A 16,987-nucleotide genomic window follows, 5' to 3' on the forward strand; every position below is an offset into this window, starting at 1 on the left:
AAGCCTTACATTCACTCTTACACTAAATACTGGATGGCACAGATAATTTTATGCATTTAACCCCCCAAATATACTGTGTGCTGCTTTCTTAATGTCACTGGTAGAGCTCTCTAATATGGGCACTAAAGCTAGCTAAAGAAAAGGGTGTCCTGATCTCGGTAGCTTTCTAACTTTCAGAAAAAAAGAAAAGATGGTGGTTCAGAAAAAACATTCCACTCAGAGCCGCATTCATGTTTGCGGTGCACCGTGGCTGCTCCTTCTTGACTTAATTATATGTGATCTTTATCCTGTGGAACATCTGGATCAGCAGCCTTCAAGAAACTCCACAATTGAAACTAACACCTGGGAGAATGTAAGACGGAAGGAGGAAAGGAAGTTACTGTAGGCATGGGATACAGCTGGTTTAAGGTTAAGTAAGAGCAGTCACTTTGGTCTGTGTTTCAGTTATGTAAAAGGAGGGGGGAAAAAGACTATAGAATATATTTTCCATTCACCCCTGCAATTTTAAAACAACATTTTGGTTTAATATAAAATTAATCCTCAAAGCCAGGATTCCAAGAATTTCCTGGTGCTACTACGACTTCCTGTTTGTTCCTTTCAGGTGCTCTATGTTCCGTGTATGTTAATCTGTGCAAGACTCTACAGTATGTTCTCCCATGGCAAGGAGTTTGATAGGTCTCTAGAGTTGGATCAGGTAGTTTAAGTGCTGATGGAGGGCCTGGATCAGCGTTCACGTCGCACTCCCCATCAGCACCTGCCCCAGGTCAGGGAAGCTAATGATCCAAACAGAGGACCAAATTTGGTGATGAATCCTGGTCATGTGACACCCGAGGTACGTTGCGCAAACGCTAAGAAGAAGGAGTGCTGACAATGCTCTGCTTTCAAGTGCTAGTGCCCCTCAGAAACCGTTTTCTGATGAAGTAGGAGCTGGTTTTTAGTTCCACTTTCAAACAAACCAAAAAATAACAGCATCATTTCTTGCATCAAGTTCTGGTGTGGGCTTGTCAAATTCTGCTACAGTCTTAACTAGACTTCTCCTACATTCAGCCAACTCTCGAAACTGCACTGTGTATTTCAGAATCTTAGGTAAGTAAAAGGCATGACCTTTGCTGCACTTGTGTGCCGGGGTCGGGAACGGGACCTGCCACTCACCTGCACTCCCCACACAAGCAGCAGGGCAGGACCTCTGCTTGGTGCTAAACACAATGCTTGGCTAGGGAGCAGGCTTCTACATGGGCTCACACAGGGATACGATCTACTAGTTACGAGTCTGACTACCCAGCAGGCTAGTGGGAATGCTGCGGTCAGCAGCATGCCAGCTAAGGAGCAGGCTGCTCTTTTTCAAAGCATCAGCAAAATGTGACCTAGTGTGTGTCCTCTCTGGCAAGAGCCCTGAAGCAGAGGACACATTTGCAAGAATCTCTGCTCGCCTGGCAGTGCTGGTTGGGACGGGATTTGTCCCTATGTGTATAGTGTACGATTCAGGTGACTATCATTTACTTCACATGAGTTCTTCACTGCAGTCATCCGTCAATTATGCTGTGAAGCATTCCACAAGGTGCTAAGCGCATACATTGAGAGCAGGGGTGCTATCTACCTTGGAAGGAACACATCGCCTGGCAGGACCAGACCCTTCGCTTCGAAAAAGGCACTGCCCAAAGTCATATTTAAAATCAATCTTACCTGCCCTTGAATCTACAATTTCTACAGTCAGTTCATTCTTCTGCTCCAGAACAGCATTTTAAGGCACGATCAGTATTATTTTTAACACTTCATGGTTTTCCTCCAGGCCATCATCTTTAATGTGGATGTTCCAAGACTTTATGGAAACACCTGCAATGTGTAAAAGCAAATGAACGAATCTCAGTAACGCTGGAAAACGGCTTTCATGCAGCATGACAAAAAAAAAAAAAAGCTATCATGTAACTACACCAAAACCTTATCTAAATAAAGATCAAAGTAAGCAGCAAAACCAAACTTTAATTGTAGAAGTGAGGACTGGAGAGAGAGCGCAGTGTCAGTAATACCCTAAAATAGGAAGTTCTCATTGTACTAATTCATTTATAGGACCATCTACCTTTGACACAGCAAATTTGCATCACAGAATCGTTTCTACCTGGACATAAAGGCACTTGGAAATAGCCTCACTTCAACCATCACTGATGTAGCTCCACAGCTGCTGATTCTAAGCATAGACAAGGGCACGCAGAGGTTTGTACCAACTGATCTGATCAGGGTTTACTCCTGCTTGAACCTCTCTCTAAAGTAAAATAAAAGCACAGTTGCAGTGGTTTATGATATTGCCTATGCTCCTATAAACATAGTACAGGAAACACTGCAAATTCTTTACTGTGGGTAATATCATTGAGTTTCAGAAGCAACTGGACTGGTTTAAAAAGTGGCCAGTCTATGTGGATAAGTGTCAGTATCCATAAGTTCATTTGGGTAACAACTAGAAAGCATTCTCAATCAGACCCATCTATTAGAGGGAAAAGCAGCTGCAGAGGTGACAGCTCGAAGAGGGAACTAACACTAAAAAATGAACTAACAAACCACATCTTGCAACTGTTAGCTCCAGTTCCATCCTGTCTAAGTTACTTTTCCATTGATGATAACTTCCACACTCACAGCAGTACCAGCTGATAAAAGGTAGAATCTGTTAGTCTTTAAGGTGCCACCGGACTCCTTGTTGTTTTTGTGGATACAGACTAACACGGCTACCCCCGGGTAGAGTGCAACAGTTTGGCAAATTTCCATAGAAGACCTTTTCTAGTGCTACCTATTAAGAAGCAAAAGCAGCAGTGCATGCAATCTCATAAGCACTCCAAAGCCTCTTCTTTGTTTCACATTACCTCTTTCACATCCTTGAGACACCTGCTTCATGCTGCCTCTTCATCGCTTAGAACGGTTAAGTCCAGAAAGTCACTGCTACCACTGTGGTGTAGCAATCAAGTGCTATTACCTTGAGTGCCATTATGGTCTTTATTAAGCCTTTGTAACCAAATTCTTAGCCTAACTGTTTTCACAGAAATACAGAGCACACTGGATATTTACCTGTATGAAGATTTAATAGAATTCCGTCCCCCGCCGCAGATTCAGCTTTACTCAATTTTGCTTTTACAAAGCTGCAGGAAACACAGCATGAAAGACAACGGGCCAGATTCCAATCATGCAAACTGATGTAAAATTGAGTGATTCCACTGGAATCAATAGTTCCTCTTGATTTACACCAAACTAACAGAGATCAGAAACTGGCCCTGTATCTAGAGCCACAGTTTACTTCAGACAGCAATAAACTACTTGTACATGGTTTAAAGAGCTAATGGGGGGACAGGGCTGTTTACTATAGACAATGGCTTTGAGAATTAACATTTAGTAGCCTGAAATTAGCAGTGGCTCTTGACTGCAGAAAGTACACCTGGGCTATGAGTGCTGAGTGCAGCTGGTGTTACAGGCCTGCATTCGGCTGCAGAGAAGATGAGAGGTTTGGGGAAATGATTCACACACATTGCATATTAGACAAGGTCTAGCACAAGTACTAATCTGGCTGTAGGATGAGTGGTGAGAGAGACTTGATTTGTACTCCAGAGGAAGGTTCATTCCCATCCAGATCCCCAAATCAGGAAAGTATGTACTTATGTCTCATTAAAATCGAAGAGATTTAAGCATATGCTTACGTGTTTTCCTGAATCTGAGCCCTGCAGCAGGAATGTGCACCACAAACATCTAATAATCGGAGAGGAATAAAAAAGAGGAAAAATACTCAAACTGGAGTGAAATTTACTAAAGCAAACACCACAAATTCATTTAAAAATTATGCTCAGCTTTGCTGAATTCCTTGAGGTTATATTATTGGACAAAACATTTGGGCCATTTTATAAACTATCAACAAATAACTGTAAGTAAATCAAAAGGAAAGTGTTTTCTCTCTCATTTTTTGGCACAGCATAGTGGGAAATTCTGATATTTCACCCTAAATTGGGACAAAAAGTTAAAATATCAAAATTTTCACAGAGCAAAAAGTTGCAAAAATTTTCAGTGCAGAAATGCTGAACGGTCGATTGAAACGAAACATTGCAATATTCCCAAAGCAAAATATTTGCTTTTGGTTTGTTGAACCAAATCTAAACATTTGATGTCAAGAGTATGCTCAGCTCTTCAGGTGGGCAGGGTAGCTTGTGGGTCACCTTGCAGTGCTTATCCTTAGTATTAAAAACACAGGCAAAAAATCCTCACCATTTTAATTTGTAGAGCCATTACTTGTATATTAAAAATGTTCTCACAGAAATAATCTTTAACCTTGTTGTGGTCAAAGACCCCCACGCAGTTATTTTAGTTCAAAGACTCAAGCCTGAGGCCAGTTTATTGACATACATACCAGTGCACTGGGGTGCAGTCCGAAGACTGACACCCCGAGCAGCAGCTCGCGTCAAACTGCAAGCAAAGTACAAACAATGCGTCATGAGTTAAGAAATTAGGGTTGGGGTTAGTCCCTCCCCCAAACCGCGAGTTAAGAAAGTAGGGTCAGGGTCGTTCCCCCCCCCCCCCCCCCCCGCCGGTACCTTCCTTATTAATTTTCCGAGAAGTGGTTTTCCCCAGGGGTGGTACTTGGCACCAGTTTGGGTACATTTCTCAAGACACGTTATTTTCCGGGGTCTTTTGGTTAAAGATTGGGGGGGGGTTCCATGGGACGCCTAAAGAGGATCTATGATTGGCTATTTTTGCAGATAGCTGGAATCACGGAGTGGGTCACATATCACCCAAAGGAGAAGCTGCATGAGTCAGTTTGCATTTAGCTAAAGTTACCTATTGCTTCACACAAGTGGTTATTATATTTCATTAGTCATGAACATATTTCATTAGTGCTGCTGCTGGGGCTTTTTATTCTTTCCCCCCTCCCCCCTCCTCTGGACATGACACTTGACCGAGTTTGGCAGAAAACTGTGGTTTTTAGTCTAGTTCAGGCCCTGCCCTGGGCCCTGCTTTGTGTAAGGGTAGTTAGCATAACAGATCTTTGTTGGAGGGTTTATTTTGGGGCCTTCAGATTCACAGCTCTGGCTATCAAAAAGAAGCCCCCCCCCTCTATTTCCCCACAACCTTCTTGTTTGCTCTGTCAGGACAGGCAGAGGGTGGGAGATGGTTAGCAGGGAAGCACGTAATCTGTGAAGTCCATGTGAAGAGAAGGGGAAGTCACAGCAGGAGAATCAGCTCTTTCATTATACGCTCAGTGCATTCAAGTGGTAATTATCGCCCCTCCTAGACAGCCATAAAAGCAAGAAAAGGAGCAAAGAGGCCAGAACAACAGTGGTGGGTGAATATAGAGGCATCAGCGCCAACAGACGTCCCTAGTGAACTGGCTTGGCAGTGGTTAGAAAGTGAAATAAATCCCAAGCACCAGCCAACATAGACCATGGAAGATGGTCAGCACCACTCATAGGAAAGCCTTTATGTGTGATGTTCTCCTCCCAAGTGTACAGTAGCAGAAATAATACTTAGTATTTCAACTGTGCGTCCATCCAAAAAATGAATAAATTAATTCCCACAACACCTCTGTGAGACTGACTGTCTCCATTTTACACATTGGGTACTGAGAGCTTTTGAAGATCTGGGTCTGTATATCTATAGTTGGGCACCCAAACATTGAGATTCCCAATGGAGGACACTTTTGGAAATTTGGGTCCCACTGGCCTAAAGAGAAAGGATGGTCTTGTGGTTAAGGCATTGGTATTCCTGGAATTATAGCGGCCTGGGTTCTATTCCCTTCTCTACCACAGACTTCCTTTATGAACTTGAGCAAATCACTCTGTTCCTTGTGGTTGTTTGTATTTTTACAGACATTTCCCGATCTAAAAGCGTGATGATACCTGCATTAAGGATTGTGAGGTGCTCAGACACTGCAGTGATGGAGTCCGTATACCCACTTAGAATATTCCTCTCTCTATCTTTTTTCCAGCACCTGGCCACTACTGAGAAAGGGAATGCTTGTGCATAGGGCTAAGTGTGAATAAATCTGAAATCTTTATCCAGTTCTGCACAAACATCAAGGGTAGCTTTTGGGCAAGTCATTTTTGTCTATCTAAATGCTTATGACCTCTGTCACTGTAATAGCAGAGCACCTCACAATCTTTAATATATTTATCCTCACACTTTCAGGTAGGGAAGTAGTATCCCTATTTCTACAGAGGAGGAACAGAGCGACTGCTGTTTGGGCCGCTGGTGGATATGAAAGTCGCGTAGGAAAAGCTAAAAAAACTGACCTAGCCAAAGTAGTCGGAGTGTCACAGAGGGGAAAGATGGCCTCATCGCTGCACTGGATTTTTCTCTCTAGTTATACTGCTGCCATGCAGCTGGGTATTTGTGTGGAGATGCTATTAGAAGAGGCAATGAGGGCACCCACATGGGAACAGCTGCTCTAAGAAGCCTCTTGAAAAACAATCAGTCACCAGAGTGGGTGAAACATCTGTGGTTCTGCTGCTACAAGCCTCTCTCAACACAATATCAGTGCTGCAGGGGAAAGGGCAGATAGAAGCAGCCCCGCCAACACAGTAGCTCAGTGACAGGTCCAAACAACATGCGTGGTCCACTCCTCACTACAAGGGTCACAGAACCAAACAAGTACACCTGGCAGCATTACGGGCATGGCTGCATAAAGGCAGTTTGCTGACATGATATTACAACTCACGGCTGAAGGGACACTTACAGAGGATAACCAAGCATGGCTGAAACCACCCTTCAGCCTGCATCCTAAAGGAAAAAATGATCAAAGGCTGGCAGTGCACTTTCACCTCTCATGTAGGCAGAGAGAGGGTGCGAGGCGCAGCACAGAACTTGTAGCCCGAGGGGAGGGGAGGATAGAGCCACTTTAAAGTGATCCTGGGCTGCTCTGAGAGCTGGAGAGGAGGACCCCGGAATAATTTAGACCCCCTTAGGAGACTCCCAGGGCTGCCCTACACAGCACCATCCAGAATCTTCACACCACTACTTGCAGCAGCCCCATCTTCATCACACAACCTCCTGCCCCTACACCAGGGCTTGCAAAGGAAGCCTCAAAAGGCATCCCCAGTGTGCACCCAGGCAAACCTCCCACAGCTGGAACCAGGGCTTTTAGGGCCCTTTTATATCGTGTAAAGGGTCCCGAGCAAGGCTGAAGCATTCCATCGGGATTTACAAAATATTCACACTACACAATTCCAAAGGGGCTAATCCCAAATGTTCTAGAGTGAAAACTGCCCCGTGGGCTAGTTAAATACACAAATAGGATCATTTGCTGCCATCTTCTTATAATGTGCCCATGAGCATCTATTAATGAATCCGTAATGAAGCGTCTCTGAAAACCCATCTGACCCTCCTGCCACATTTCTGACTTCTGCTTTTTCCTCCATTGGGATCGTCACCACTGTGAGTGGGACAAGTGTCATCAAGGACATTGATACCATTGTGTTTGATCTTAAGAATGCAGATGGCACACAGCCTTCCTGTCTACCAACTCCTCCCTGAGGTAATGACCAGGTAGAATTCTAGCTTTTGAACTCCAGACACACTCTTTCAACTTTGCAATGACTTGGACAAGTTGCAGAAGTTGGACGGGAAGGAGTCTAGGCTGCAGCAGGCACGGTTTTAGTTGGGATGTAAAGGAAAGCCTGTGTGTCAGCATCTTGAGATATGTTGGAGAGGAACAGAGAGAAACACACGTATGTATATGCTAGTAACAAGATTTTAATATTGCTTGGGCTAGTGTCACTTTCCTAAAGGTTTTTTATTCAAACACTGACGTATGGAGACTCTCCTGATCCTATCAAAACAAAATCTACCTCCAGACTAGGATCTGAGGGCAGTCATCCTATCTTACTGGGGAAGAAGGAAGAGAAAGGAAATAATGCAGAAAGAGCCTTCTTCTGTTGAGGATTGCAGACTTAAAATGAGACAGTATATAAAAAACAAGACATAAATAAAAATAATCAGTGATTTAAAGTGACTCAATTTTAGGACAATCAACTTCATACTGCTTAAAAGGGTATGATTCTCAGAGAAGGTTGGCATTAAGTTGGGCACCCAAAAGCTAAGGCTCCCAAATGTGTAGCTATAATTGCTGTTTTTTTGCTGCTTCCCAGCAGATAAGGGAAAGGGTTGATCGGTTTAAGATCTGCTATATGAAAGAAAAAATGATTGTAGCCAGTTTATGAAACTATACTTAATCCATTCAAGATGAAAGAAATGAAATTAATGCTGTACCAGGATCAAACTGCACTAAACTTGCAATACTGTGAGTGAAGTCTAAGCCAACTCTAGCTGAAACCTCTTGGACCTTAAAAACAAAACAAGACACCAATAAACTGCATTAGACACAGCAACCAGGAATTTTGGATTCATATTGTCAGCAAGTGTTAATGGCAACAAAAATGCAGTCTGTAGGGATCCATCCATAGAAACAGGGTTCATATCCTACCAACAAATAATGGCTCTGCGCTCTGTCCTGTCCTTACCACCTTAATGGCAACAGTCCCAACATTTTCACAGACACGATAGCAAGTTTCCACCAGTTCAACTCTGGACCATTTCATTTCAAGTCTGAAAAGAAATTAGATCTTAAAATATTCCTTATTGCTACAGCACATGCAGCACAGAAATGTGGCTTATAGCCACCATTGTTTCCTGCTCCTAGCTGGGTTCAGGGGAGCTCAATACAGCTGTGGATCGAGCCCTGGGGCTAACATCCTCTGCACCACGCAGTTATTGGACAAAGTAATCTACCATACTAACCCTGCACAACTGTAAATAGTACATCCAGCATGTTTCAGGCTAGACAGAATCTGCAGATTTAACTGTATCCCATAATTTGACATACTTGACCCCTCAACGTCCAATGTTTTACTTATGTTCAGTATCCAGGCATTCTTCATTTTCTTCCCCATCACATATTCATCAGCTGCTATACCAAAAAAAAAAAAAAGTGCAGATTTAAAGTCTTCCTGTAACATTTCACTTCTTCTGTGACTTAATAATAAAAAGAGCACTGAATAGAAAGGCCAGAGTTCAGTTTCTGAGCTCTATTACCATTTGCAAACTGCATTGTCCCATAGTTCCTCACTTGAAATACAGCCTACGATGCAATTTTATGCTATCTCAGGAGCCATAAAACTGTACATCGCTAGAGGAATTTAAAATCATTGTTCTACACCAGGGCAGAAATCTTAAAAATAGAAATATAAAAGATAAAAAGTGAGGGTTAAAGGGAAAGTTCTGGATTATACTATGTATAGACATTTTCTTTCTTGAAAAGCCTCCTTTTTAAAATAGACATTTGATTTGGTTTTAGAAGTGAAATGGTGCATTATTTTTATGATGATTTTCGTTTAAATTCCCCAAGCTTCCAAAAAATGTAAAACATAGTGTTTGGGAAGATAAAAAACCAAACAAAACAGTATGGACTGTGGACCCCCAGGTAGCACCAGGATCAAGGAACCACAAAAGTGGCTGAGAACTGTTTATCAGTTACTTCAGGGAGTTATTCCCAACTTACACTGATGTAGGCAAGGTCAAAATCAGGCCCGGATTCTTACTGAATGTTTTATTTTTCCATCAAGTATTAGATCTGGCCAGGGAGCAGACAACAGAACCTTCAAACTCCACCTAAAACCATGTTAGATTCTGAAAATGTGCCTGAAATTTAAAATAAATCCTTTCTGCGGGGATAAAATTTCATCTCAGAAAAGCTATAAGCACCTTGATATTTTAAAAGGGACACACACTGCTATTTGTGAAGATCACATACTCCCCTCCTTAGACAGATTATACCACTCTCTCCCCTCCCTCCCGAGTGAATATACTCAACTGGACTCTGACAATTACACTTCTGGAACCATTGTATTTCCTGCCACGTCTGATACTTGAAATTCAAAGCTATCTGAAGTCACTTCAGTGGAGGGATTTATGATGTACCGGATGATCTGCTGGTTTAAATCATTCTGGGTAAAAGTACTGCGTACATAACTACCTGCAATAGACAATGTACCATCATAACAGCGCTCAAATTTTCCAATTCATTATGGTCACTGCTGTATTTTTTATTATTAATGTGTCTTGAAAAATAAGATGTTTAGCTAAGACTACTAATTCTTTGAAACTCAAATCATCTAAGCTGTCTAACCTTATTCAGGATAATTATTTCTATCCATTATCCATCATGCTAAAAATGACAGCTCTGGGACAAGGAGGCTTTTCAAGCAAATGTTTTAAGACAGTGTTTTAGGTTGCAGGCACTGGCAAATGTTAATTAAATTAGATAAACAGTGACTCAGAGTAGCTGCACTATACTAGAAAAGAAAGATGGAGATGGAGGGGGGAAGCAATTTAATATCTTAAAACCTATTAAATTTTTGGAAACAAGAATCTATCCCTTAGACATTTATCTTGCCTAAATTCAGGTGTTATCAGAGCATAATGGAACATTTGGTTGGGTATTTTTCATAATCATTGAGAGCTCAATAGTGAGCCAAGCAGTGCATCTGTGCAGGGGACTAAGGAGGTATAAAAAAGCTCTCCTTATCTTCCTATACAACCTACCTGCATCATGAGACAATGCAAGTAAAGCGGCAGAGCAGTCACCACTGGGCTGTTACTTCCCATCTCTTGCAGCTGGGTGGGCAAAGGTGGAGAGTGGGAGGAGCCTTGACTCCATCCCCCACAATGCACCAGCAAGAGCAGCTGTGCTGGTTTGGAGGGGGGAAATAATCTCCACTGAGAATAGGTTGGGCACATACTCCATGGAGGAATCAAGGGGGCAGTTGGGACCCAATTTTGATTCTCAGAGCATAACTGCACTGCCCCTTACTTAGGTTGGATGGCAGAGTTCAGCCTCTAAAACACTTCAACCTAATAAATAGTAATGGTGAGGCTAAACATTGCTGAATTCAAGAATCAGGCAGACACCCAAAATTTTGGATCTTAACCAGGTTAATGAAGTCTCTTCTCAGTCTCCAAAGCTATGCTGGAAATTCCAGAAGAACAGGTTGTTTCACAGGATTTCCAGAACTTTCTACTTCTGATTCCAGTTGGATCCTGGTAAGGTAGACGGACACAAAAATTAATCCAAACCTGATTTCTGAACCTAAAAGTTAGTTGCAGAGTGTAATTTCAGAGAAGAGGAGAGAGTTCTTATTCTTTCCAAAAGGGGTTTGTCCATTCCTTATGAAACGATAGGCCAAATTCACCTCTGCAATAAAATGGCAAAACTCTATTATCTTCAGTGGAGTTGCATCAGCTTATGCTAGCTCTGAAGTTTGCCTTGTGACCTTATTCTTCAAGTACTTCTATTTTCAGCTTTCATCAAACATTATCAGAGGCCAGAGCTGAAACATTTAGAAGCTGTTCTAAGTTCTAAAATCCACATAATATGGGTGGCATCTTCCTCCATTTGGTGCACCTCACCTAACATCCCCTCTGAAGAGGGGACAGACTGGAGTGACCTCATGGAAACTGGACTGGTGGGCACCAAGCCCCTACGTGTCTCCCCTCCAGAAGATTTGGTGCTGTGGGTAAGGAGTTGGCCAGAATTGTTCATTGGGTGCTTTGGCATTTATCACACTAAATCAGGATTCAATTTGGGTTGAGAGTTGGGCAGAAATTTTTCTATCCATCCACCCAAGATATTTCTAAGGTGCTTATCACCATAGTATATTACAATATCTCATCATTGCTCTTATTTAAACCCATGCAATTCACCCATCCATATTTATATAAAGTCATAAATGAATACGGCACTTGACAGAATACAGAGGTGCCAAACAGCTCCATTTATTTCAGATGGAACTACACCAATTTACACCAGCTGATGATCTGGCTATATTCCTTTGAGCAATTTACTTATAACATCTTGCGCAAGCAACCTTAATTCTGGCATTTCCAAATGTTTGAGTGCTTAACTTTGTAACCTCAATAATCTACTTTTAACATACAATTTTGTGTGTGTGATTTCCTAGGTTTTTAGAAAAGCAAAATGAAAAAACAAACTATCACATGGCATCGTATTGACACCCACAGGGATCATCAGCACACAGACCTCTGTGTCTTGAGCGAATGGAGTAACTGATAGCAGTGGAACGTTGTCATCTTCTGAGTGGACCAGCCCTAGTGGGGACCAAGGCACACTCTTTGCCAGGGGGTTTCACAGACCTTTGCTGACAACACAGGAATAGTGAGACTCGGGGATCTTGGGTCCCATTCCAGGCCCTGGAGGGGAATGTACTCTGTGGGCACAGACTCTTCTGCCTGTTTCCCCCAAGCTTGATCTCCTCTTCTGCTCCACTCCCTCCAAACTTTCCTTGTCCCAGTCCCATTCTCTTCATCTATCCAGTCCATCTCCACAACTCAGAGTTCTTATCTCAGTCTCCTTGCCGAGTCAGCCCTTATCCTCCCCTACCCCAATTCTTTGCCCCTAGTCTCCTTGTCCAGCCAGGCCCATTTCCCCCCCCAATTCAGCTCCTCATCCGATCTGTCTTTCTCCCCCTACCACTGGTTCCTAGTCCCAGTCTCCCTTCCTCCCCCCAGCTCCTCATACAACCTCAAAGTTCCCCTTAAATTCCCAATCACCCCTCACAAAATTCCTCACAAGCTCCTACTCATAGTTTCTCCTTCATGGTTCCAAGTCCCAGGCACCCTCCTCCACAGCTCCCAGGCCCAGCCTCCCTGCCCAACCAGACCCAACCTGTCTTCCCATCCTGGCCCAGTATCCTTGCCTAACCAGTCCAAGTCTCCCCACTCAAACTTCCAGTCACAGCGTGTCTCTCTCTCTCTCTCTGGTCTCAGATTCCTTATCCTAATCTACTCCTTTCCCTGCCCTGGTCTAGCCTTTTTCCCATCTGCATTTGAGTCAGACAGCTTCCTTCTCCATGCTGCATGGGCATCAGCAGAGGGGTCACTGAGAGCAGGGATCTCTCATTTCTGGTGCTCAGCCTCACTCAACCCAGAGCAGCAATTACAGGGAGAGTCTGGCTTTGAACCTGTAGTGCTGGACTGGGGCATGTTTAGTTACTCTGTGGTAGGGTGACCAGATAGCAAGTGTGAAAAATCGGGACAGGGGGTGGGAGGTAATAGGAACCCATATAAAAAAAAGCCCCAAATATCGGGACTGTCCCAATAAAATCGGGACATCTGGTCATCCTACTGCGGGGATGGTGCATGCACAGTCCAGTCAGCAAAATGAACTGAGAGAGGATGGAGTATGCTCAGTGAGGATGGAATCAGAGATTTTTGCTGCCAAAATCAAAGAAATCTATTGAGCATGTGCAAACTGCAATTTTTCAGGGGCTTATAATTGAGCCAAATTTGGTCAGATTTTCATGCAGATGACAAAAGGCACATCCCTGACACACAGGCCACTCCCAAATTTCAAGTCACTCCTCCAAAGCATGGGGACACTAGAACTGTTCAAAGTAGGGTGACCAGATGTCCCGATTTTATAGGGACAGTCCCAATTTTGGGGTCTTTTTCTTATATAGGTTCCTATTACCCCCACCCCCTGCCCCAATTTTTCACACTTGCTGTCTGGTCACCCTAGTTCAAAGAAAAGGTGACCAGAATTTTTTAACATGGGCACAACAATGGATTTTTCTCTGGCCTGATTCTCAGAATGGCTGAACCGTTTTGACTGAAACTTTCCAAAAATATCAGCCTTAGGCAGATGCCCAGCATGGAAAATTTCAGGCAAATTGTTAAAGTTTGGCAAAGTCATAAACAACTGAAAACAGGGTGTTATAATGCAAAGCAACTTTAATATTAGGTGGTACTACCCACTTATTGTGTTGTATTGCAGCCTCTGCCAGTTTGAGGGCTTCAGAGCTGCAGCTTCCAGCAGCTCCCACAGACAGCAGCACAGAAGTAAATACCTGCCAATGGGCCAGCCTGTGTTGCCTGTGCTGGAGGAGACACAACAAGGAATTTTATTAGCATGTTGGGGTGACCATCAGCAGGCTCCAAAGAGCCTGGACCAGGCTAGCTGGTATGAGGTTCCGTCTGAAGGACTGTGTGGCCAGGGGGAGAGAGACTGAGGGGAAGAGGCTGGTTGTTGCTCTCCACTGCTGGAACAGAAGCAGCCATTTTGACTCTCCCACTCAGACAGCCTGGGACCTATCCAGAGCTCTCCCCTGTTCCACCACAGAGCGCCTGAGCCCCAAGAAGCTGTGGTACATTAAAATTAGTGAAGCCTGTAGGCTCCTTCTGCAGCAGGACCCAGGAGCCAACCAGGGCTTGACACTGCCTGGGACACCAACAAGCTGGAAGAAGAGCCGCTGGCTGCATGGGGAGGGATACCAGCCCCAAGCCTCGGCTCCAGTCCCACTATCCAGATCAGACCTGTGGGGAGGCTTTGGGAAGGGATGGGTTCTGCCCACCATTATACTGATATCACGGAGGGCTTTTAGTTGTTGTCATGGGATTGGTGGGCGCCTTATGTCATCATCTCTTTGTCCTTTACATGCTTCCCCTCCCGCCCCCATTGGGTCCATTGGTAATGTGTGTGGTGGGGAGGTCAGAGTTCCTGTGGAGAAAGAAGGGGGTCCACCACTTTTGGGGATCAGGGGTGCCCAAGAACATAGGAAGAACATCTACAATATTTTAAATGGCCATACAGTAGATTGGCAGCAAAATTTGAAGGAAAAAAAAAAAAAGTGTTTTGGGAGCTTTATTTACATTCCAGGAAGTCCAGTGGCTTGGTCTTTACTTGGGTCTACTAAAGTCAAAGTCATATTACCCTCCATCCTTCTTTTCATGTGTCGCCTACCCTCAAGAATGCCCTTCCTGAGCTGGTCTGTAAGGTCCACTACATCTCATCATTCAGATCCCTTCATTGTCCCCACTTCTGTCACACCTACAAGTCATAAGTCAACAGTGATATTTATCTCTCTCTTTGTATTTATGATATAAACAAAATTCCTTTACACCACTGAGCTCTGCACTAGCCCCTGCTGAGTAACCACAGCATTTTATTGAGGGTCCCTCTTCCTTCCTCCACCAGCAATATCTCCTTGCTTGCGTCATGCCTGAAATAAGGTCCAGTCCTGCAAAGAAGTGCTTAATGTTAAGAAGTCCCATTGTCTTCAGTGGGACTGCTCACCCACATAAAATTAAACATGTGAATAAATACTTGCAGGATCAGGGCCTTTGATAATACGGTCTTCAGGGCAGGGACCAGAGCTTCTGATTGCTATTGTAAGGCATCTATAACACACTGGAGTACTGTAAAATAATAAATACTGAAATAACAGTACCAGATTACTCCCATTCCAAATACTGTTTGATTTATCCATTGCGAATCCCTCCAGCTAAGAGTTCACATGCAAATCAAATACCTGTTTTTGAGTTTTCCAGATACCCAAAGAAAGGAGGCCGCTGAACTTTGAAGGTGAGATCTTCATCTTTGTTGTCAACATCTGTGACTTTAAATTGCAAGCCGTAATCAGAATTCCAAGCCTGCCATCTTTCAGGTTCTGTATGGTGGTCGGACTTCTTTCACTTGGAGTGTTGGAGAGATTTTGTCATGTTGCTTGACCTGTTGTGCATTGTATGTGGGATGAGGGAAGGAGAGGAGAAATTGTACAGTGTTTATAAAATCTTCATGTGGTGATTTAAAGAGGATTCTTAAAAACACTATGTCCAATCATTTTTTATTTATATGTTTTTAAAAGTCAACTAGAAGCTCAGTATCCTGCTATGTCCCTGGTTTTCCCCATCACTTCACTACAGAGCTGATCATTATTCATAATAAAAGGCAGATTTAGCACTTTTCATAAACTTCAAAGCCCTTTAAAGTCGTCCATCCCACTCCATGTCCACATCGAGAGAGGACCCAGCATCATACTCCCCCTTTTTCCTTTCCCTGTGGAATCTTTTTGGTGGAAGCTCTGTGTAGCTTGGGTTCCCTGGACCTGGGGGTAGTGAAGCAGGAGAGCCAGCTGGGCGCCTCCAAATTGTCTCCCTGCTAGCCTCATGGGGAAGCTACTGCAAGTGAAAGCAGCTAAAGATTGTACAGTAACTCCTCACTTAACGTTGACAAAGAGTCCTGTGGCACCTTATAGACCAGTGCCGTAATGAGGGCAAGGCGAGTGAGGCACTTGCCTCGGGCGCGGAAGGTGAGAGGCGCAGAAAGTCTCTCCATCAGCGGCAATTCGGCGGCATTGCCGCCGGCAAGGGAGAGGGGTGGCACGTCCGGCTCTTTGGCGGAAATTCGGTGGTGGGTCCCTCAGTCCCTCTCGGAGGGAAGGACCTGCTGCCAAATTGCCACCGAAGAGCCGGACGTGCCGCCCCATCCCTTGCCTCGGGCACAAAAATCCCTAGTTACGGCTCTGTTATAGACTAACAGACGTATTGGAGCATAAGCTTTTGTGGGTGAATACCCACTTTATCAGATGAATGACGAACATAATGTTGTAGTTATGTTCCTGAAAAATGCGACTTTATGCAAAACGATGTTAAGTGAATCCAATTTCCTCATAAGAATTAAGGAAAATGGGGGGTTTAGGTTCCAGGGAATATTTTTTTGACAGACAAAAGACATTATATACATATACAGTATAAGTTTTAAACAATTTTAAACAAACAGTTTAATATTGTACACAGCAATGAATGATTGCGAAGCTTGGTTGAGATGGTGGAGTATGAGAGGGTGGAATATTTCCCAGGAAATGCCTTGCTGCTAAATGATGAACTAGCACTTGGCTGAGCCCTCAAGGGTTACTACGCTGTTGTTAATGTAGCCTCACACTCTACAAGGCAGCATGGACTGAGGCAGGAGGGAGGAAACACAATAGATGCAGAGCAGTAGCTGCAAACACTTCCCTGCAAAAACTGAACATGATGATGAGCCCACGCTATCCAGCGGGAGCGCACCACTCCCTCCTCCTGACAGCACATGCACGGCTGCACAGGTGCTGACTTTCCAAAGTGCTGGGGGGTGCGTGCATGAATGAGAGAGATGTGCATTGCCCCTTTAAGT

The 16,987-nt window shown here is 43.8% G+C and overlaps 1 pseudogene; it reads right to left on the reverse strand.

Moving 5' to 3' along the window:
* Window positions 1-881: 881 nt before the first annotated feature.
* Window positions 882-16,987, reverse strand: part of LOC135882398 (FRAS1-related extracellular matrix protein 1-like) — an 86,254-nt pseudogene continuing 70,148 nt past the window's right edge.

The sequence above is a fragment of the Emys orbicularis genome, chromosome 8 (assembly GCF_028017835.1).
Source record: "Emys orbicularis isolate rEmyOrb1 chromosome 8, rEmyOrb1.hap1, whole genome shotgun sequence".
NCBI classification, from domain to species: domain Eukaryota; kingdom Metazoa; phylum Chordata; order Testudines; family Emydidae; genus Emys; species Emys orbicularis.